This window comes from Pinus tabuliformis, chromosome 3_2 (genome assembly GCF_031772625.1).
Source record: "Pinus tabuliformis cultivar Carrire ecotype Pingquan chromosome 3_2, CPIR1, whole genome shotgun sequence".
Taxonomy (NCBI): Eukaryota; Viridiplantae; Streptophyta; class Pinopsida; order Pinales; family Pinaceae; genus Pinus; species Pinus tabuliformis.
In genome coordinates this window covers 847,477,907-847,501,665 of record NC_142302.1, presented here as the reverse complement: position 1 = coordinate 847,501,665, position 23,759 = coordinate 847,477,907, and the positions used below count along the sequence as shown (strand labels likewise).

The following is a 23,759-nucleotide window of genomic DNA, read 5'->3' as shown; positions in this document are numbered from 1 at the left end:
TAATCTACTATAAGGTACACTAACCATTTCTGTAATCATGTGCTTTCATTTAATGTTAAGGGCATTCTAGTATGAATCACAAGTTGAATTGGATGATTGACCACCCTTGATCGTATCCTTATTTCCACACTCCACCTGGGTGGTTATCCCTTGCCCCTGTAGTCCATTGTGACCTTCCTTGAGGCATTTTCATTCCATCCACTATCCAAAAGGGGCACAAATAGGAGTCACTAATTGACATAGCGCGCCGAATGTAAACCATACTTATCACTTTCCATCTATCCCTTTTACCCACCTCCATTCTTCGGGTTGGTTGTAATTTGTCACTGTTGTTGTTTATACTTTATCCTCATCTTTGAGTAAGGGCTAGGAAACTTTGACCTTAAGAGGTTGATGCAGATAAAATAAAGATAAAAGCATTTACCGCCACAAATAAATGAAGATGTAAAATGCAAAAGATGGCTAGGATAGTTAATACTATATAGTGCATGGACAAAAGCCTAGCCTGAGCTCTACCACCTCAATAGCCCCCACTCAGTTCCTGGTATATCATGCTCCATCTAAATAAAAGGAACTTATGAATATCCTCGACCCGATGAGCGATAAACTGCTACATCTTTAAGGGGTATCAAAATGCATCAAGCAAGCTAGTTACCCAAGTTATGCAAGAAAGAAAAATAAAATCATTGAAAGAAAGAAAAATAAAATCTTTGAAGTAAAAGGCACACTAGAGGGGTGGTAAAAATGGGCAGAGGAAAGGGGTATCTCAGGGCCCATAATTGCTCCCTCCACATCATTACACTCAAGATGTTGGACCTCATTCAGTTGCTACCAAGATAATGACATCTTCCTTAAAGTCAATCCCCTTCCATGATCACCTTTATCACATGCACTTTTGGATTTACGTGTCAACCTAGGAACTGTACTTCCCCTTAGGGTTGGAAGCACCTAATGGGGCCTTTGCATTGCCATCGCAAAGACAAGTCTGGTAACTTGTTTAGAAATCATTAGCTAGAAAGACATTTGAAGACAAGGCTTGTGTGAAGTGCTTTTGTGCCTCTAGCATTAGATATGGTCCACTATGACACTTTTATGGTTTCTTTACCTAATGATGTTGATCTCACTTAATCATGAGGGTATGTCTCAGATGTTTATTCCCAAGCACATTTGATATCCCTTGAGGGATGGTTTGACACTTCTCTAGACCCTTGAAGAAGATATCTATCCTAGCATGAGAGCACTTATGATCGTGCAACTTCAACATTGCCCCACAAAGATGAGCATGGCCATTGAGGAAGCCTCACACTAATGTTTGACACCTTCAACACCTCCAAGATATAAAACATTTCGCGCATAAGCTAGGATGCTGCTAAAAGTGATGATGTAACCTAGAGGACCCAGGATGCCCCCAATCTAGCCTTGCACCTCCTTTTTGCCTAGTTCAAGGGCCATGATGATGATGATGATGACTTGAGATTATTTTGGAGGGTTGGTACACTCCTTAATGACAATGACATGCCCTAGGGTTGCAACGTCACCATCGCCTGCCGTAGACTGATGACATGGGGCTTAATGATGATGTCATGCCCTAAGGTCACCCTTGCATGCCTTAGAGTGATGACATGGGGCTTCTTGATGATAAAGTATGGATGAGAATTTGTGGCCTTGAGATGCACCCTTTAATATTGATTAGATGACTTGGAGTGAGGAGCACTCTTGGACCCTTCTTGGCACAATACTTGATGGAGATGCTCAATTTATGAGGTTGATATCAATCTTGGAGAGATTTCTCCACACATGTGGAGAAAAGGTAGGCATTATGTTATGTTTTATCATTATGAGAACTATCTTATAGGTCATCTTGTGACCTATTAATCTTGTGAACACTTAAAGTCATATTTTAAGCAATTTTACTTGTACATTAACCCAATTTGACTTGGTTACCCTCTTATAAATAGAGGAGAGTCGAATTGAGTGAAACATTGTCACACACACTCAAATACTTCTGTCCCCCTCCATCCAAGGTCCTCTTCCTTCTTCCACTTGACTCCATGTGCCCAATTGACTGAAATCCTTCTGTGTCAATCAAATTAAATTTTCCATTTTTTTCATTTTATGGTAACCTAGTGTTAGGGTTTGGCAAAATCTGCATTTTATAGCTTAATTTCACCTATATGTCATCACTTTAAAATTTAGCATTGCGTCTATTAAATTTAAAAATGCAAAATCTATTGTTCCATGCATTTTTCACCCCTAATTTTGGGGATGACGTCTAGGGTTTGTTTGTTGTTTTGTGCATTTTCAGCCATTAGATTCCTTGCATTAACCTTCATCTTGCTTACCCCTCAATAGTCTTCGACCTTTTGTTGATGACCTCACTAATAGGCTATTTTAAATTTGTTGTTGTAAGTTTTTCATGCTTCAAAAGTTGTATTATCCTAAAAGCTATTTTATAACTGTAATCCATAAATCAATGGTTGCTAGTGGGAAAAATTACTTGAAAATCTATAGAAATTACCTTGGCCTCCTAAGCTTGGCCATAGTTTCCTTCGATCCATATCGCTCTCTCACCTCAAGCCTTTATCAAAGACCTTATGATCCATCTCTCTCTCTCTCTCTCTCACTCTAAGCCTTTATTAAATACCTTTCTAGGGTGCTTAAATTAAGAAGCTTCTTAGACAGCCATCTGGCTTAAGATACCTTAGTCATCTAACCTCTAAGTCTTGTTGTGGAATCCTCCCTTTTGGGGATAGTATCCAACCACAAAATATCAGGACAAAAGCCACATTTTCCCTAAGGTCACAGTGGTAGTTGATCCCATTGTTTTCCTAGACCTAGAGTGCCTAGTGAGGCTTTGCACTACACTACTAGATTTTGTGGTAACACTACTCAACAAAAGAAAATTGATGAACATATGCAAGTTGAACTTTTTAGACCTTCAAATTGCTTGACAACATTTTAGCCCTAAAACAACTAGAGAAAATGAAAGATTAAGGGAAAGGACCAATGTAGAGTTTGAAAGTGACATATACCACATAAATAATGATGATGTTTCCTTGAAGAAATTGTCTCTTTCCACCCATAGTGGTATTAAAATAATGATAAGAACCCTAAAACAAATCCTTGTGGTCAAAAAGTGAAATGAATGAGGTACAAAACTAAGAAAGGTTGTGATCACAAGACCAAAGGGGTGTTTATTTTTGTAGCATCAGATGTGCTCTAGCCTTGAAACTTTGCAGAGAGGCTAAGACACATGCATTCTCCAAAATGCAGAAATCATTTCTGGAAATTACACCTAAAGATGATTTAATTAAAATAATTAACTTTTTTAAATGGTTCCCTAAGTCTAAATTTAGGAAATCTGGTTAATTAAAGGGTACTAATTAAATCAGGTGTGAATCTTCTAGAAGAAGACAATGATCAACTCCAAGTTAATCTTAGCCATCGATTATGTTTTAATTATGGAAATTGGAGCTCCAACAAGAGATTATAAGGAGTTCGATGTGGTTGGAGAAACACACTTGAGCAGTTCGATTTCACTAAAGAATCAATTTCCTAAGTAGTAGTTGTGAGTTGTCAGAATTGATTCAGTAAAGTCGAAGCAGTGAGAGAGGGGCAGGTATAGTAGACCAGAGGAAGTTTTCCAGATCCGTAGAGTGCAGAAGAGAAGGCAGAGAGCAGTTTTTGTGAGTCAGCGCAGTGCCACGTAGAGGTAGAGCAGAGCTTCAGAGGGAGTTCGAATTCCAGTTAGGAGAGACAGGATTCAGTGCCAGAAGCCGGGGTGTGAGACCGAAGGGCCAGGAGGTCGAATTTCCAGATAGCAGGACGTCAGCAGAGGGATTGACACAAAGCCCAACAAGTGTGACGCAAATCTGCGTAGGGTTGACACAGAAGCTACGCAGAGGCAGCATGGGGCCAGTCAGCAAGCCCCTAATCAGAGTCGGATCTCCCATATCATTGTGAGATTCTTCTCACTAACTTTTTTCCAGTATTTCTCTGTATCGAATAGCAAATCTGCGTATGGTTGACACATAAGGTGCGAAGAGGCAGCGTGGGGCCAGTCAGCAAGCCCCTAATCAAAGTCAGATCTCCCGTATCATTGTGAGATTCAGTAAAGTCGAAGCAATGAGAGAGGGGCAGGTATAGTAGACCAGAGGAAGTTTTCTAGATCCGAAGAGTGCAAGGAAGAGAAGGCAGAGAGCAGTTTTTGTGAGGCAGCGCAGTGCCACGTAGAGGTAGAGCAGAGCAAAGCTTCAGAGGGAGTTTGAATTCCAGCTGGGAGAGACGAGATTCAGTGCCAGAAGCTGGGGTGTGAGACCGGAGGGCTAGGAGGTCGAATTTCCAGACAACGAGAGGTCAGCAGAGGGATTGACACAAATCCCAACAAGTGTGATGCAAATCTGCGTAGGGTTGACACAGATGTTGCGCAGAGGCAGCGTGGGGCCAGTCAACAAGCCCTAATCAAAGTCGGATCTCCCCTATCATTGTGAGATTCTTCTCACTAACTTTTTGCCAGTATTTCTCTGTATCGGATAGCCAGTTTGGGCATCCAATGATTTGTACTCATATTTACTACTGCATAGTAATTAAAACCCTCAACTGTTGCACCGGTTTTCCCAAGTTCGGTTTTCAGGGGAAATTGTCCAAAAACCACTGTGTTGATGTGTGTTTATTTCTCTCTAGTGTAGTATTTAGTTTTCCACAGTATTTTATGGTGTTTAGGCTGTAGTGTATGTATTTCAATATTTGCCGTAGAAAACTGCAAGTAACTTGTTCAAGTAATTTAACAACTCGCTGAAATATAATCAGTTTGTTGTAGTAGAAATCGGGTAACCGATTTTTCACATGGTATCAGAGCACAAACTGTGAGCAGGAGAGCTCATATCAAAAAGGAAGAGGGAGTTCGAAATTACTGCAGAGGCAGCGATTCAAAACCCCAGAAGGCAGCACAGTCTTTGGGCCAAAGAGGTTGCAGTTTTGAGTGAGATCAATTTCTCTGAGTGAGTCGACAAAGAAATTCGATTCTCCAGATCGAAGCTTTCCAGAGGCAGAAGGGAGTAGAGATGTTTCCTTGCAGCGTAGATCTTCAGCCGAGACGCAGATATTTTGCAGCAATTGTTGGCAGAATAGCGTCAGAGGGAGAGAATAGCACATACTGAGGGATTTTCTTCCTTAGAGGACTTCCAGCAAAGAAATCTGAATTTTTCTAGCAAAGCCGCAGTAGCTATGAGCGAGATTTCTCAGTCCAGAAGGGAGTACGAATAGTTGGGCAGCAGCTATGCGGAGAAGAAGAGGGAGCAGTTCGACTTTTTCTGGAGAGATGACATCAACAGGATTGAGAGATCAAGATTAGTTGGACGCAGCCTCCAACTATGTGATTTAGAAGGCCAAGATTTTCTAGCTTCTAGATGAGCATGATCTCAAGATGTATGTCAATAGTGTGGTAGTTGTGCCCGTCAATGCAGATCCACTCAAGAAGTACAAGGCTGAGATGGCGAAGACTAAGAGGATCATTCTCAACAAGGTTCGAGATCATGTAGTGTCCCATATAGCCGGCAAGGATATTGCCTGACAGCTATGGGAAGCCTTAGCCATGCTATATGAAGGATCTTCTGAGTAGCAGAAGATGTACTTAGAAGAGAAGTTGAGATGCACAAGGATGTAGAAAGGGGAGCGAATAAACTCCTTCCTTAAGGGGCGTCAGGAATTCTAGGATCAACTGGCTTCAGTAGGGTCAGGGACCCAACCTACAGAGTTTGTTCGATTAGCACTGAATAGCTTTTCTGAAGATTGGCAAGTGTTTGTCCATAGCATCCTAGGCAGAGAACACCTGCCAAATTGGGAACATTTATGGGTTAATCTGTAGCAGGAGGAGATGAGGCGTGATTTGGTGAAGGCCACAATCAGTGGAAGTAGCAGCCGTGGGATGAAGGTCGTGAAGGAAGAGGAGGACGTGGCCCTGACATCAAAGGGGCAGCAGGAGCAGCGCAGGAGGAAAAAAGACGTTTAAAAGATCAAGTGCTTCAGGTGTGGTGAGATGTGTGAAAATTCCTAGTCCAAGGAACCCCTACTGCAACAAAAATTGAATTTACTTCTCCTACTTGATTTTAATATACATTATCAAGTTATTCTCTGAATACTGAAGAAAATTACTTCTGCAGCCTACACTACTTCAATATTTGATTACATGAAACAAAAAACTGAGAAAATAACAAGATACATAGGACACAGTTATTTTTTGACAAAATAGTCCCCGGAAAAACCCAATGCGGGAAAACTAGTGCAGCAGCTCTGAGGGTTTTTTTATTATTAAGCAGTAATTTTGAATACAAATGTTGGTTGTCCTCCCGAAAAGCCAGTGACAGAGAAAATACAATGGTGGAAAAACTGAGTGAGTTTTAGCTCACTTCACTGGACAGATTCTGGCTAATCCGGCAGCAAAACTGGCTAACCTCGGCTACCTCTACACTGGCCCTGCATCAGCCTTTCAGGGTCTACGTCAGCACTGCATTGTCTTTTCTGCCTACTGCATCAATCTTCCTGGTTGTCCCGACAGTTTTGGCTTTTTGCGTGAGGGCAGTTTCAACTTCTGCGCTATCCCTTCTGGCTTTGCGTCAGGGCTGCGTGGATCTAGATTGGACTAGTGTCAATCCTTCTAGCTACTGCGCTACCTCCACTAGCTTCTCTCCGCCTCTTTGTCAGTACTCCCAAATTATCCCTCGCCTCTGCTACAATTGATCACTCAGTTCAAATTTCTCAGCTTCCTAGCCCCAGAAATCGAACTCGATATCAATTCGTTCTCTCTGTGTGTGTCTAAAATGAACCCCAAGCCTCCTCCTTATATTTTTCTCGTTGAGACTTCAATGGCCAAGATTAAGCCTCTAATCAATGGCTAAGATTAAAACTTGACTTGATCCGCCTTCTCGATCATTCTCACCCATATTTTGATTAATACCCATTAATATTTTAGTTTTCGTAAGTTTAGACTTAGGAACCCCATTAAAAATGTTAATTATTTTAATAAAATACAATCCGGGTGGATTTTCACCAAATGGTTTTTGGGTTCTTTAGAACTCATGTGCCTTAGCCTCTCCACCAATTTTCATGGCTAGAGAACATTCGATGCTACCAAAAAATAACACTCCCTCTTAGCAAGGAAAGTGCTCTAGCAACAATGTCCAACTGCATGTTGCTCTGTCTTTGAAGCGCCTCCTTTCCGCACTGTTGCTGCCACCAACACTGTGTTGATGTTGCAACTGTACTGCTGCCCATGGCATTTCCACTGCCACTACTTCATCTATACTACAGCTCCCACTCAAATGTTGCATCTACTATGCTGCTAGCACTGCCACTGCTAACATTGCATTCGTACTGCGACTCAGTTGCTGAGAGAAGCAACCGAAAAACATCCAAAATTACTAAACTTAATTGTGTTCAACATAATACCATGAATGTTGGAATTTGACTGCTACTAATCTCTGACCCCCTTAATCTTTTGCGTTGTCGCTGACTTTTGCACTACATTCACTCTTAGATTCAAGGTTGAAGGTCTCTATCAGGTTGGAGGAAGTTTGTTGGGAACAATGACTTGTGATACTTCTCTTCAATCCGATTATGGCACCAGAGATTTGCTCACCTTCATTTCAAAGTCTTACCTGATGTAAGGAATATGGTCACAGCTATGCCTGAATTAAACTTGAATTATGAAGGTTTGTCAAAGATGTGACGTTGGAAAACATACAAGGGGACCATTCTCCTCAAGTGAAACTCAAACCACAGATATTCTTCAATTGGTCCATTTTGATCTATCAGGTATGTTGCCTATGACATCATTGGGTGGATATTTGTACTATGTTATTTTTGTCGATGACTTCTCTCGCAAAACATGGATCTATTTCTTAAAGAAGAAGGATGAAGTATTCAAATGGTTCCTCTCTTTCAAAGCCTTGGTCGAGAATCAAACAGGAAAAAGATCAAAATATTGAGGACCGATAATGGGACCGAATATGAGTCAAATGAATTCAAAGACTATTGTAGAGAAGTTGGCATTAAGAGGGAGACCACTACTGCATATACTCCTGAACAAAATGGTGTTGCTGAAAGGAAGAATCGTACTATCATAGAAGCCACCCGTGCTATGCTACATGATCAAGGTCTTCCGAAGTTCTTATGGGGAGAAGCTGCCAACATCATTGTGTATGTTTAAAATAGATGCCCACATCAAGCTTCGGACTTCAAGACACCCGAAGAAGTATTCACCAGTAAGAAACCTAATGTTTATCATTTTATAATGTTTGGTTGTCCCATATATTTTCATGTGCCGAAAGAGAAAAGAATCAAACTAGATGCATCTAGGAAGAAAGGAACATTTCTGGGCTACAATGAAACTTCGAAGGCATAAAGAATCTATGTGCCTCGTCAAAGGGAAGTGGAATTAAGTCATGATGTCACTTTCGATGAAGATTCTGCTCTTAGAAAGATTCAAGATCTTCATATCACTAGGAAGGACAATGATGATGCTGATGCGGAAAAGCAGGATGAACCTCTGTCTGATGAACTGATGCCCGATGGATCCCATTGATCCACCTCCTAGTGAGCCCTCGACTTTAAGAAAAAGACCTTTGTGGCTCAAAGATACTCTTGAAGATGTTGAGAAACATATTGCACCGAGGGGGACATTTCGTGAAAGCAAGAAGCCGAATAGGTACCAAGGGTACTTAGCTGCCATGAGTACCATTGTACAATCTGAGCCTTGCACATTCAAAGAAGCCTTGAAGCAACAAGTTTGGAAGGATTCGATGAACGAGGAGAATGAGTCGATCATGAAGGATTCGATGAACAAGGAGAATTAGTCGACCATGAAGAATGGTGTATGGGATGTGGTTCCTAGACCCAAGGACAAGTCTATGGTCACTTCAAAATGGCTATACAAGATCAAACATGGAGCTGATGGGAGTGTTGAAAAGTTCAAGGCCAAATTTGTTGCTCGAGGCTTCTCTCAAAAGGAAGGAGTAGACTACGATGAGATATTTGCACCGGTTTCCTGACATGCTACCATCCATTCGATTATAACCCTCGCTTCTTCGCAAGGATGGAACCTACAACAGATGGATGTCAAAATTGCCTTCTTGCATGGTTCGCTTAAGGAGGAAGTATATGTGGAACAACCCGAGGGGTTCGAGGTTCAATATCGTGAGACACATGTATGAAGGTTAAAGAAAGCCCTCTATGGGTTGAAGCAAGCCCTGAGGGCTTGGTATGAGAGGATCGATAGCTATCTTATGAAGCTGGGATTTACAAGGAGTGACGCTGACCCGAACCTATACTTCAAGGTTGAAAAGGACAGACCTCTCATTCTGGTCCTTTATGTGGATGATCTCTTTCTGATAAGTGATGACCCTCTCATTCATCAATGCAAAAGGGAGTTGGCTTCCAAAGTTGAGATGACAAACCTAGGATTGATGCATTACTTCCTAGGGTTGGAGGTCTAGCAAAAGCCAGGTGAGATTTTCCTTTCTCAAGGAAAATACATTGTGAAGTTACTTGAGAGATGTGGGATGGTGGATTGCAAGTCTGTGACTACTCTGATGGAACTCAACTTTAAGAAGCTATGTGGAAGTGTTTTTGGGCCTGGATTAGCAAACCCTACTGAGTATCATCTACCTGTGGGGACCCTGATGTTCTTGGTCAACTCTCGTCTTGAGATATGCTTCGTTGTAAACACGTTGATTCAGTTTATGGTCGAGCCTCATCACATTCATTGGATTGTTGCTAAGAATCTCTTGAGATATCTCCGGGGCACAATCCACTATGGTTTGAGATACATTGTTGGGAACTTGAGGCTACATGGATATTCAAGACGCTGACTGGATTGGCAGTGTGGTGGATCGTAAGAGTACGTCTGGGTGTTGCTTCTCTTTGGCGTCTCCTTCAATATCTTGAATGAGCAGGAAGCAGAAATCAGTTGCACTAAGCACTGTCGAGGCCGAATACATTGCTGCGAGTATGGCCTGTTGTGAAGTTGTTTGGTTGAGGAAGCTCTTCAGTGAGCTATTTGAGCATGTGCTCAATACCACTGTGATCTTCTGCGACAACCAAAGTGGGATTCTCCTATCAAAGAATCCAGTGTTCCAAGACCACTCCAAGCACATTGATATCAAGTACCACTTTATTCGGGATATGGTACACTAGGGCGCAATAAGGCTCCAACACATTAGAATATATGAGTAGGTCACAGACATTCTCACGAAGCCTTTGAAGAAGGCCTAATTCTTAACCTTCTGAGAGAGACTTGGAATCGTGGAACGACCCTCCTATGAGGGTCCCATATGAGTTGGACACAGAGCTCTGGGAGGCTCCTGGGGGCTCGAGGTACTTCTTGGAGCTATGAGCGACCAAAGGGTGAGTGGTTCACCTTCCCCTAGTGGTGCGTTGGATACAAGGTCAGTGATTCACCTTCCCCTATGATACCCCACTATGGTTGACATGTGTGTAGGGTGAGTGGTTCACCTTCCCCTACGATTGACATATGCATAGGATGAGTGGTTCACCTTCTCCTGTTGATGCCCCAGCACACATCCTACCCAAAGAGTCCGGGACTCATGCGAAGTACCTCTCATCTAGCCAATGAGTTGGGAAAATATGGTTAGGGACCATATTACCGATGAGAGCATCATGTACTGTCGTACTCCCTATGACTAGGATGCATGGTGTTCAACAACTTGATCTGGGATCAAGGACTAACTTTAGTCAGTAGAGAGTGGTATGATCTTATGACACTCTCGATCACTTCTTCTTCATTATTACTTCATGGTTCAACAGAGCAGGGCAGTGATGACGGGGATGGTACAGTATGGCATGATGACAGTTGGATTGGCACGTGGAATTCTCAACTAGTGCCAAATTCCACCTTAGGACAACTCATATGATGGAGATGATTATAGCATTGGATTCCTCTTTTCCAGAGGTCCAATTTTGATATAAAGATCATCTCATTTTGAGAAGCAAAAATGGAATTTTGAATTTATTCTTTCTCATGCACAAATTGTCAAGGTCGGCCTCAGTAAAATGTAGGCGCTCATGAAGCCCAAAGGATGTGTCTCTTCACCCTCGACAAAGTGTATAAATAGGAGTGACCTCTCTCTCATTTGGACATCACTCATCTCATCACATATCTCTCTCTCTCCTCTCTTGATTGGTTCGTACAGCTTGGAGGCTTCCCTACTTCACACGTGGGAAAGGAGGACAGATTTCAACATTGTTTTGGAGGCCGAAAATTTCAGGAAACAGGACAACATTGACTTGGGTGACTTTGACTTGCGTTGACTTTGTTCTTGTGGGAAGAATTTCATTTTCTAAAGGCCGCATTGATTGGCATGGTTTTCGAGGTGATTGGGACAGTTTGACTGGTTTGACTTCAGCGTTGACTTTGACCTTTGACCGCAGAAATTACAACATTTTTCCAGGTTGAGCGAACTGTTTTTGGGTTGACTTTGACCCTCTTGGAGGGCCGAATTCTTTTACTGTTGACCGAGTTGCTTGGAGAATGTTTTGGAGCTGCTTTGACCATTGTTGAATTTCTGGTTAGGGCTGCAGTTGACTGTTGTTGACTGTTGATTTGACAGGACTGTTTTGGGCATATAATTATGATATTTGTACTCTCTCTCTCTATTGAACTATTGAAGAATAATAAGAAGATTTGATCAAAGGGTTTCCCCACATTGGGGTTTGTCCCTGGCATCCGCCATATCTTGTGTCCTCTTCTCTTGGCTTGTCTTTTGCACATGTTTTTATGTTCTATCTACATTTACTATCAATGTATTTAAGTTAATGTGATTTCTACAAGATATGATTGGAAATTGTCATTGGGTTGCTAAAGGAACATTGAAGTAAATTATGCTAAAGCATAGAACATACCATTGTTATCTAAAATTAACAGGAATCTAGTCCATGGCATTGCGGTGCCTAAAATTCTTCATGATTCATGTGTTATGAGATCTTCCTTGTACTTGTACTAATGAATACCTCCCTAGTTACGAGGGAGTGTTGAAATTTGTAACTAGGTTCAGTGTTCATAAATATATTTGAGATGTACTTACCAAAATAATGAAGAAAATATTATTTCTATGACTTATTAAAGCATGGGTTTCATGCTTGGGTCATCATGTTTTTTGTCAAAGTCCCCATTGAGGACGGACTTCTAAGATTTATTCTGAGTCATTAGAGTCATTGTACATTTAAAGAGACCCTTATTGGTCTTTCGAATCATGTAAAAGGAATTATTTTTGAGTCAAAAATGAATTTATTCTCCTCCACGCCAAGTAGGCCTCAAGACAAGTAATTCGACCTCGACTTTTAATTCATTTTGGAGCATCTCATTCTCTCTCATATAGTTCGATTTCTGAAGTTGGAAGCTGGAAAATTGTGAAGTTGAGAAAGGGCTAGAAGAAGGGCTAGAAAGGAGTGCGAGTTTCTGGAAGGAGATAGTAGACAACAAGATTGAAATTTTGGGACAAATCTCACTCTGTTCTGATTTGTACCAAGGGAGATTGAAGTCTTCCAAGTTTGGTCGAAGTTGTTGCTGCTACATCTGATGGGTCATAGTTGCCACTGGGTCGAAGTTGTTGTTGATGCTGCCAGGTCAAAGTTGCTTTGGAAGGATTGTCATTTGCAAGAAGGATTGAGGGTTGACTTAGTGTGGAGGGAGTCTTTGTTTGGGTCTAAAGTCTTAGATTATCTAGAGGAACTATTGAAGGAAGAATTGTTGATGACTAGGTTTTCCCCTTGATAGGGGTTTTGCCCTGGCTGTCTGCCTACATCTGTTGTCCTTGCATTATTGTCTTGGTAACTGCTTGATCAACTAAAAGATAAAAGAACATAAAGATAAAAGAATCACAAGTAATTATCTATATAAGAAAATATTTATGCCTTTCTGATTTTCTAACATGTATGGATTTGTTCTTTGCAATTTTATTAGCGTCAATACACATAGTATGTATGGCTTTGTTCTCTATGATTTGATTAGCCTCAATACACAATATGTATGGATTTGTTCTCTGCAATTTAATTGGCATCAATACACAATATGTATGGCATTATTTCTCTGCAATTTAGTTGACCGACAGTATGAATGGTATCGATATTCTATCTTAAATGTATATATGTGTGGCCTCGCCGCTCTATGGTTTGTCCAGTAGTATTCGCTCAATGGCATCATCTTATATGGCTCATTTTATTTCTGAGATACATGTTGAGATCTTGTCTCCAGTGACCCTGAAGAGAAACCCTAATAAGGACTGTAATCTTGATTCAAATATATATGGAGAGACCCTATTGGCTGACACAACTTTCTTATAGGACAGTGATCTTATCAGTATGACCTAGCAGTGATCTAATTTATCAATAGTCTTGTTCTTATAGTGACATAACTCCATGATGACAGTATGATTCAATGATGACAGTATTGCAATGATTCAGTGATAACAGTGCCTCCATGTCAGATAAGGCAAATATGTTAACAACTCTCTTGGATTAGCTTCATTTAGTTCACAAACAAAGTTGTGAACTAACTTGGTTTGGCCTAGCAGGCCTGATGTTATGATGTAACTCTCTATGGATGTACTTTGTATCTCAGCTGAACAATTGATGAATATCTAATAGAAGAAGGAGAATTGAATTCCAAGGTTTCCCCCTTGTAGGGCTTTGCCCTGGTCTCTGACTAAATCGCGGTGTCTCTATCCTGCTTTTCTTTTGTTGTTCCTTTATGTTCTGCTGCAATGTTGATGTCATTGTTCTTTCTATATAATTGTTAATGAAGTTATGATATAATGGGGTGAATACAATATACAAATGTTGAAAATATTAAAATGAAATTATCTAAAGCAAAGAACAATATAGCGCTAAGAAAATTTAACATATATATATCATAGGAATTTAATTCCCACAACATGTTTAATTATGCACATTGGTATATGATATAGGTTGTCTATGTACATACAAATATATGACATGGTTTATATATATATATATAACCTCAATGAGTCTCATATAGTATGACCATTGACCTTGTTACCCACCAAAAGTGGGTGACCCCTAGGAGAAACTTTTCTCTTGTTCATCTCATCCAACCAGTGGCTAGCAGCCCCTGTCAGCCACCTTGTAGCCCATGTGGTGTGCCAATTTATCTCTGCCACCTACATCATCCATATGTTTCCTCACCTATTTGTTAAGAGCATATGTTAGAAGGTGAGCAATCTGATCCAAAAGGTACGTTATTCTTTGTGCAATCAAGTGCTTATGCGTGTTTTTCATTTGGGCATTTAGCATGGATTATTGGGTGGCTTGGAAGAAGGAAGGTTTATGCGTGTTTTTCATTTGGGCATTTAGCATGGATTATTGGGTGGCTTGGAAGAAGGAAGGTTTTTGAACGTGGCTTTGTTCCCTCACCTTAAATGGGGGAGTTAATATTCAATCCTAGTCCAATGGGACCTGGCACTATTTGGGAAAACCCGATTGAGATAGTGTGGTCACATTTTCCCAACAGTTATCACTTCCCTCCGTACACTACGAGCCCTATACTCCATCTCCCCTCTTTGGGTCCACTGGGTTCTAGCACACCCCCTCCCCTAGTCCACATATCTAGGTTGAGCCTAGAAACATTGCCCCAGAGGTTGATGCATCCAAAAGAAAAGTAAAGAAGCATATCATGGCCACAAGCAAGAAACAAAAGGAAAGAAAATTGTAAAATGCAAAATATGGTCAAGAGATTAATATTAGCATGTGGACAAGAGCCAAGCATGAGCTCTACCCCTTAAAATTATGGCCATCACCTAGTTGCTAGGGCCAATTTTGGCCCATCATCATAAAAAGAACCCTTGCACGTCCCAATCCCTAGTGGGTGATAAACTGCCCCATCACTAAGGGGGTATCCACTGCTACACATCAGTCACAGCATGCTCTCATTTCCTAGAGCTTCGAGCAGTGAAACAAAAAAAATAAAAAATAAAAGGCAAAAGGCAATAAGAGGGGTGGAAAAACAAAGGTCAAGTAACTCATGCATCCACAATTGCTCCCTCCTCACATCTCTATGCTAGAAATGTTGATTTCCTCATCATTGCTAGGCCTTTGACCATGGCATATGTTCCATTATTATTCATATGACACCTATTGATTGAAGGATGTACCTAGAACATGTCTTCCCCTTGGGGATTGGAAACACGTAATAGGGTTGTCTATTAGCCACTCCTACCTAGGGAGGTAACACTATTACGTGATCAAAGCCCCAAATTTGGAAGGGAAGCTATGTATGAATTGTCAATTTTCCCTTGAGTAATAAGCTTGGTCCACATAGATGACCTAACGGTGAAGTTGCAACACTGGGCATTGTGTGTGATTGGTAGGTGGCTTTCATCATGTGTTGGGCGACTTAACTGGGGCCCAAGTCCCCTAGAGGAGCATTATGACACCCTACAGGTAAAACATTGAGAGCCATGGGACACCTACCACTTGCAAATCATCATTCCATTGCATGGGCACCTACAGCACCCCCAACAATTCGTACTTTGCCCCATATTATTCATGAGATGATGCAATTGGACCAATGTGCCCAAGTCATCTTAGCACTGATCACATGGTTTGGCAGTTGATTTGAGGCCCATATGAGGTTTGTCTCACCTCTTGAGACATGGGAGAGCTAACACCAGCCTCAAAGCCCTCAACGTTGGAGTAGAATCAGGGTATTCTATCACCAAGAGACCCATGAGACCCATTTTGTGCCCCAAACACAAAACTACGATCCACACAATGATTTGCATGGAGATGTAGGGGCCAACCCCTAGAGTATGATTTTTGGAGCCCTCTTCACTCAGTTTGGCATTAGAGGAGCCCAACGCATGCCTCCAAGAGGCCTACACATGCATGACGTGGGCATTTATGCTTCTTTATGGGTTGATTGTTATAATTTTACATTTAACCTCACTTAGTACTTGCCCATTATTTTATGACTTGAGGGGATTTTAGGATAAAATTAGAGATCATTAGACACATATATATTAGGGAGACCTCATTTGATCTCTCTCATCATCAAACTTGTGAAATTCGGACCTCTTAGAAGATTCGCACTTGCTTCTTGTGAGTGAATTAGAGATTCTTGGAATGCATTTTGATATTTAGAAGCTATTTTGGATTGTCTTTGGAGCTATTTCTTTGGTGAATGGATGGATATACTACATGTTATCTTGTAAGTGCCTATTGCTAAAGATTATTATTTTGAATTGTCTAATATATGGAATTGTTAGCTTCTAGATTATGCTTGTTATGCCCTATTTTGTTGAAAAAAAATTTAAAGGCTATCCAGTTGAGAAGTGCATATGTTACTCATTGTACAACATGTAATGAATGTTCCTAGTGGTGGAATTCTTATAACTCTCCATCAAACTCCATTTTCCTTAGAAGTGGGTAATTGTTGGAAATCAATAACTAGGGCATCAATTTTTGGCCTCCTTGGAAACAAATTTGGCTTATCTTATACATCCTTGACTCCATATACCCATATAAGAAGGCATTGGTCCAATCATTTGGTGATCACCCTTAAACTTTCTCCATAAATTTCTCTCCTTAAATTCGGTCCTTTTAAGGCTAACACGAAAACCTAGGGCTTGGGGCGAAATTTTAGGGAAGAGGATTTTTGGGGATTTGAGAGCCTAAACATCAAGAGATAGGTCTAAGCTACCTTACCTATCAATTTCATGGGCATCCACTCAAATTTCATCCATAAAATATCTTGCCCTAGGTCTTGCTCTAAGAGGGAAACCCTATTTTCTTCTCCGTCAACTTGAGGATTTTCTTGAGGGTTGCATGAGCCTTGGATTAGCTGAATATCATTGTAAGAAATCCTTTCCCTTGGGCATTGACCTTGTGAATACCTATTACCATCAAAAACCTCAAATCCCTAGGTCTCGAGCCTTCCTTTCTAGGGCTTTTCTTTGAGAGTGATTTGTTTCTTTGAAGCCTTGTACATTTATTGTGCCTCTCTTGAATGAGCTCTTGCTTGATCACTTTGTGGCTTGTACCTAGCACATCTATTTTAAGTGATCTCCCTACTACCGCAACTCCTCCCATCGGTGAAAGTTTGTAAAGCGCAGGGGGTTTTGGTTAAAGTGACATTGGGCCTCTACTCCATTATTGGCACTTTGTCTACCTTTCGTCTTGTAGGGTTTCCATCTCAAAGGCCTGCTAGATTTTGCGGTAAAAGACCCATAGAATGACCAAAATTAAAAAGAGAAGCCATGTAGGAATCATGTGGAATGATAGGGTTAATATGGCCCGCATTAATAAGAACAAATTGTTCTTCAAGTGATGTTTTCAATCCAAATTTCAGATCAATGATTAGTTTCACATCATCGAAAAACTCTCACTAAGTCAAGCACGATGGTTACATTAATATCTATTTCCGCATGTTCTTAGAAAAAGGTATTTTTATGGCCCTATGCATTGTTAAACATTGAGAAATTTAAGTTAAAACATCATTAGCATACCCCATAATCCCATAATAATTTAAGGGTGTGCAGGCAGTGTTACAACAAAGTAGACCAACCCTAGCAGTCAGACAAAGGAGGAAAATGGTTGTCTAGCAAAGGTCGAGGGTTATTGTGGTAGCACGCTAAGAAAAGGGGGTAGGTCGAGGCCTACACAAGGTAGCCAAAGGCAAGGAGAGGTTGTCGCAACAATATAAGGAACAACAGATGAAGGTGGCAAAGGGCCTAAAGGAGCAGGCCAGTGTTGATAGAAGGCTTCAGGAGGTTGACTGCAAAGGACATCAGGCTAGCCAAGTAAGTTGATTTGTTATCTAGGTGTTTTTTATTTGGGCAGATGAGAGCCTAAAGGAATTGGCCTCGGCCCTCGGATTTGGTCAAAGGATTGACCTTGTATATTAGGCATTGTAAAGGGATTGTAAAGGGCCATGATTCTTGGTACAAGAGTCTTGTGTGTATTCTTATTAATGGAATTGTAAGAAACAAGTTTGGGGCATAAAATGTTGTGTACTATCCTTGATCTGATTGCTGGTATATTTTGTTGTGCAAAATTGTTTAAAGTTAGGCATTTCCAATGTGTTTATGTTTCCTAGCTAAAGGCATAGACCAGACCTAGGTTGTGTGGATTTCTAACAAAGATGTGTTGTTAGATCATACTCAAAGTTTATCACTTTAACGACTAGTCAAGAAACCATCACACCACGTCAGCAAGAAACCCACATGAAATCATCGCACATCAATTGAAAAGATCATGCATGAAATACCATCTACAAGTGTACACAACGTCCAAGGTGAGGCATAAGGCATAAGAGTTAATATGTCATGGTAAAGTCATGTGACAGACCTCATGGATGATGTATGGCTGGATGATCACATATTTAATGGAAGAATTATAAGAACAAGTTTGAACCAACAAATATGAGGAGGAGAGATCATCCAAGCAACATCAAAGCACCCTAAGAGGGTGGTTTGGAAGTAATTTTCAATAGGAGGGTACATTGAACATCTATCGAAATAGACTTGGTGAGGAAGGTAAGAATAGACGAAGGGTAAGTGCCCTTGTGCAACTCCCTCCTCCTCAACCTAGATGTAACTCCCCTCAAGTGGTGCACGCTCATCCTTGGCTAAAAATGTCACATCAATTATGTTGATTTGGTTCTATAAGGTGATGCCCTTATCATGATTTGATTGCAGCTTTTCACATACTAAAATAGACCAAAGGATAGGCACCAACATGGTAGTATAAGTCCTCAAAAAGCAATGTCTTCATGCTGCCATGAATAAATGCAGGTGTCACTAAGAAATTAAGAATAACCCTCCATTACACTGCAATAAAAGAATTGTCCCTTAAGTTGGTTGTTATCTTCTGTTACATTTAGAATGCGACAGGGTCTAAGAACAGTCCCTAGAGCTCCACCCAGATTAGGCTCAAATATTGCACCCTCATGGTAGACAGTTCAAATATCTGAAACAGGCTCAAAAATTGCATCCTCTTTCTGCTGGTGATTTTTTTCTTGGAAAGAGTGTCTCCCTTGCTGAGAATAAACCATATGCATAATCCAAAATCAGAGACAAGTGAGTGTCCTCATCTGTTGGTCTTTTAGTACAAAGGCAGGTAAATCATATTTCTTATAGCAGTGCCCCAGTCAGATGTAAATCAACAGATAGCACCCTCACTGTTCTCAAAGCAGCAATTTTTTACATTTAGAATGAGACAGGATCTAAGAACAGTCCCTAGGGCTGCACCCAGATTAGGCTCAAATATTGAGCCATCATGATAGACATATTTCAAATATCTGAGACAGGCTCAAAAACTGCATCCTCTTTCTGCTGGTGATTTTTTCTTGGAAAGAGTGTCTCCCTTACTGAGAATAAACCATATGCATAATCTAAAATCAGAGACAAGTGAGTGTCCTCATCTGCTGGTCTTTTTAGTACAAAAGCAGGTAAATCATATTTCTTATAGCAGCACCGCAGTCAGATTGCAATCAACAGAGAGCACCCTCACTGTCATCAAAACAGCAAATTCAATGTCTGCAAAAATTTAACTTATCTTGCTGGTTATCTCCCTCGAAAGGGTACCCAAAGTGCTAGTACAGGCTGAATGTATCTTTTCAGATAAAGGCACCCGGCTGCTGTCTCTATAAAGTCATGGTACCAACCAAAAGCAGGCAGCGTCCTGAATGCAAAATAGTCATGAAGATCTGCAAAAGAAACCCTTCACATATCACTGATGTACCACAAAAGCAGTGGCAATCCATGCTCCAAAAGTAAGTATATCAGGTCCGTTTGATTGTCAAGCATAAACAGAGCGCATTTCCTTGATTATGCTTATCAGCAAGCCAAATGAAAATCAGCCTAATCCTGAAGTTGGGCACTGGGCACTGCCCTAAGGTGAAAACAAACAGAGTGCAAGCAGTAGCACTAGCATTAAGACCAGACCCTGCGCAGCATAGTATTGGTCATGTTCCCTGTTCACTGTAAACAATGTCACATGGTTCGGGTTCGAGTTCGGGTTCGGCAATGATTAGGTTCGGTTTGAGTTCGAATTTTTTTGATGAGGTTCACCATTAGGTTCGTCTATATATATATATATATATATATATATATATATATATTAATTTAAAATGAATTATAGGATAAAATAGTAAGAAATCAACATCAGTAAACATCAAAAATGCTATCACCGACATGGAAACTGTAAGGATAAATTACAAGCTTGAGTTGCGACTTGAAGTTATGAGTTTTGATCTATGGAATTGGTCAACAACTATGACGTTCGATGAGGTTTTCCGAACCTTAAAAAATTTTCAAGGTTCGCCAAAATTCGAACCTCGAGGTTAAAGTTCGACAAACCTTGACATAGACTGTAAATATAACCATCATATACCTCGCCTGAAAGGCCAGCCAGAGCAGCTATATAAATACATATAGGCGGCAAGATAAGGGATAAGGTCTCTGATCTAAGAATTATAGGTATTATTTTATAAGAGATGGGCCTCATCTTCAGGAAGAAAAAAACGTGTTTTATCACATAGAGGGGAGGGCATTGAAACTCTCTAACTACAGAGCACGCATGCCTCCTCTTACTCGTGCCTTCTCACTCTTACTTTCTCTCAGTTTCTCTAACTGAGTCAAGAGTTGCGTTTTATGGGAAGGTCAATCCTTCGACAATGCTGCAATTATACATGCAGTTATATTTAGTATCGTATGGGATATCTGCTCAAATCATCGATTGTACCATAATATCGTATACAAAGAGAGAGAATTTGAAAGTAAGGCTGAATCAAGAGTCAATTCAATGAGGCGCTTCCAACTTTTGATTGCGAAACTTAGCCCAATACTAGCTTTGAACTTTTAATTGTGAAACTTAACCAGGCAAACATTCACCACCACGCAGTCTCTGGTAGAGAGACAATTCAATGAGGCAAACTTTAACCACCACGTAAAGAGACAACTCAATGAGGCGCTTTCAACTCTCTGATTGCAAAACTTGGCCCATATTAATTTTGCATGGGGAAAATGAGTGTTAACAACTTCACACTAAACAGTACCCTTTGATGGGGCATACCCCATGAGGGAAACATTAACCACCATGCAGTCTCTGGTAGTGCCTCCACGCACCTTTGTTAAAAGGGACTCTGACAGCAACATTTTCCTTTTACTTTTTCCAAAAGTGCTGCCACAGACTGTATGATGGTCAATGGTTAATGTTTTCCTTAAAAAGTGTCATAAGTTCATAACCATAACCCCGTCCCCTGCTTTGAAAAGTATCGTACCTGTACCCACCACAACGCCATACCTTAGCACCGAAGTGAAGAAGTGACGAAGTGGAGAGGTAAACAACGCGTACCGAACTATTGTTCCCGTCTATTGTTCATCGTTATTCACATGCATGCACCCACACAACGTCCCACATAGAAGGGGATGACCAAGCGAGCAAACATATTCATCCAGCAACAAACCATTATGCTTATCCATCACACAACAAACCATTATGTTGGTAAGAGGAGCTCTGTATTTGTGAGCACCTAATCAGCACAAAGGTCTTGGGATTTTTATGGTGCAACGAAAGCTGTCGACACCCAATGGAGGATATCACTGCATCCTTGCCAAGCAAGAACCTATGGCCATGATTGTCATTATCGAGGAGGAGCATGGAGCACACCTTGAGGCCCTCTCCCCAACCACCCGGTGGAAAAATTGCACACCTTCACCTCCACCACAACCCACCCTCCGGAGGTGAAGGCCAGCAAATGTGCTTCCAAAGAAGAACCACCCTCGTGCACACCTGTGCTCTGTTTTATTCTCTGTTTTAAAATTTTCGAAAAGTTTGTCTATGTGAGTTTTGTGCCTCTGGTCTGATAATGTTAATAGACTGGTGAAGTTGACCTAGCTTCAAATTTTAATTTCTATATGGCGTAAAGCGGTCGTAAGGGCATGCTTTATAGGCCTATTCTGCACATAATATATCTAATATATCTGGTAATTTTAAAAGTATGGGCAAGGAACAATAAGTCCTGTTTTGAGACAAACTGGAAATGAATGCATTGTTTTGAGACAACTTTCCAATATTTCAACTGTAGATTTGGGAGTCTAATTGTAGAAATTAAACAACAACAACAACAAAAAATAACGAGTTGGATTATTAAGATTTCGTTTCTAGGGTTAAACAGCTCGTTCTTGAAATGTACTAGTTCGCACAGTCCATGAGAAAAAGTTGCTCAAGCCTGAAATCTAAAAATAAGAAAATCTTGCAAAAGTCGCTGGGCTTAAATCTAAAATCAGCAAAATCCTCAAAAAAGTTGATTAAGCTTAAAATCTAAAATCAGGAAAACCCTGCAATTAAAATATTGAACAGAGCCTAAAATCTAAAATCAGGAAAATCCTCCAAAAGTTGCTTAAACCTAAAATCTAAAATCTAGAAAACCCTGCAATTAAAATATTGAACAGAAAACAATTACAATTTAACAAAAGACAAATACAGTTCATCAATATTGAACAGAAGACAAATAGAATTCATCAATTCCAACCATGACGAAATATCGAAACTTAAAACAGACTTCAGTAGGCACTTGAATTGTGGGCAAACTTAAAACAGACTTCAGTAGGCACTTGAATTGTGGGCAAACTTAAAACAGACTTCAGTAGGCACTTGAATTGTGGGCAGCCAATACCATATATTATTTAAAAAGATGCAAAATATTTAAAGAGAGAAAAAAAAAATACCAACCTCCATTCTCATTCCCAGAATCTTCACAATTCTCGGCCTGAGCCGCTCAAGAACCCTCGGCTGCAGGGGATCCATGAGACAATGACAAAAACCTAAGTTAAGATGAAACGCTAGGAAAATACTCAGCGTCGTCGCGGTCTGACAGGAGTATGATGCAAAGCCTTTGTGCTTCATCCACATCAACTTATTTGCATGGTAACGTGTTCAGCAGTGGGGAACGGTTATTTCCCATCAGCTTGTGGTGGAGGCATTTTGAAATGTGAGACAGATACTTTGGAATCTGCATCTCATTTCATGGGAGAAGAATTTTATGCAAATTGCGCTCCAAAAAATATTGCGTGATTAATTATGCTCAATGAGAAAGGCAAAAAGTTTTTGGATTTTTTTTAATATTTTTAATTAAATAAAAAAAATAATAATATAATTGTTTTTGGTTAAAATACATAAATGATATAATAAATTTTAATTAAAATACGTTAGGTCGAAATATATCAATAATATAATAAATTTTAATTAAAATATGTAAGGTGTAGATTAATTGATTGTGTAAGGTTTAGTTTATGAAATTGCAAGTTCAAATTTCGGGGAAAAAGTTAAAAATGAGAACCAAATTAAACTATCCCACATATTGTCAAATTCAATTAAATTTCACACATTTTTTTTATAATTAATAAAATTCCACTTTTTATTTTTATTTTTTTCGATCGATGCTCCATAAAATTTTAACATAATCACAATTTTAATAATAATAATAAGCTGTATATTAACATTTTACAATTTCTCATCCAACTTATTCCTTATCTCTAAATTTTAACAAAGGACATTTATTTTCTCCATAATCTTATTGAATGCAAAACAAGGGGTATAAACATCGCTTCATTAAGATGACTTAAATGTAAGTGATTTTTAAAATGCATGTTTAAAAGTCTGGGGTTATCAGCATGTTTCGGTTATTACACAAATTAAAGCAGTCTATAGTTTTCTATAAACCCTGT

The 23,759-nt window shown here is 40.1% G+C and overlaps 1 long non-coding RNA gene across 2 annotated transcripts in view; it reads right to left on the bottom strand.

Annotated features, from left to right (window-relative positions):
* LOC149183320 (uncharacterized) overlaps positions 1-23,054 on the bottom strand; it is a 151,031-nt gene extending 127,977 nt beyond the window's left edge. Inside the window, exon 1 of one of the 2 annotated variants that reach the window (XR_016257695.1) lies at positions 22,765-23,054. This is a non-coding gene — a long non-coding RNA (uncharacterized LOC149183320). The remainder of the gene's footprint in view (positions 1-22,764) is intronic. The other variant, XR_016257696.1, reaches the window with a different exon arrangement.
* Between the last annotated feature and the right edge of the window lie 705 nt (positions 23,055-23,759).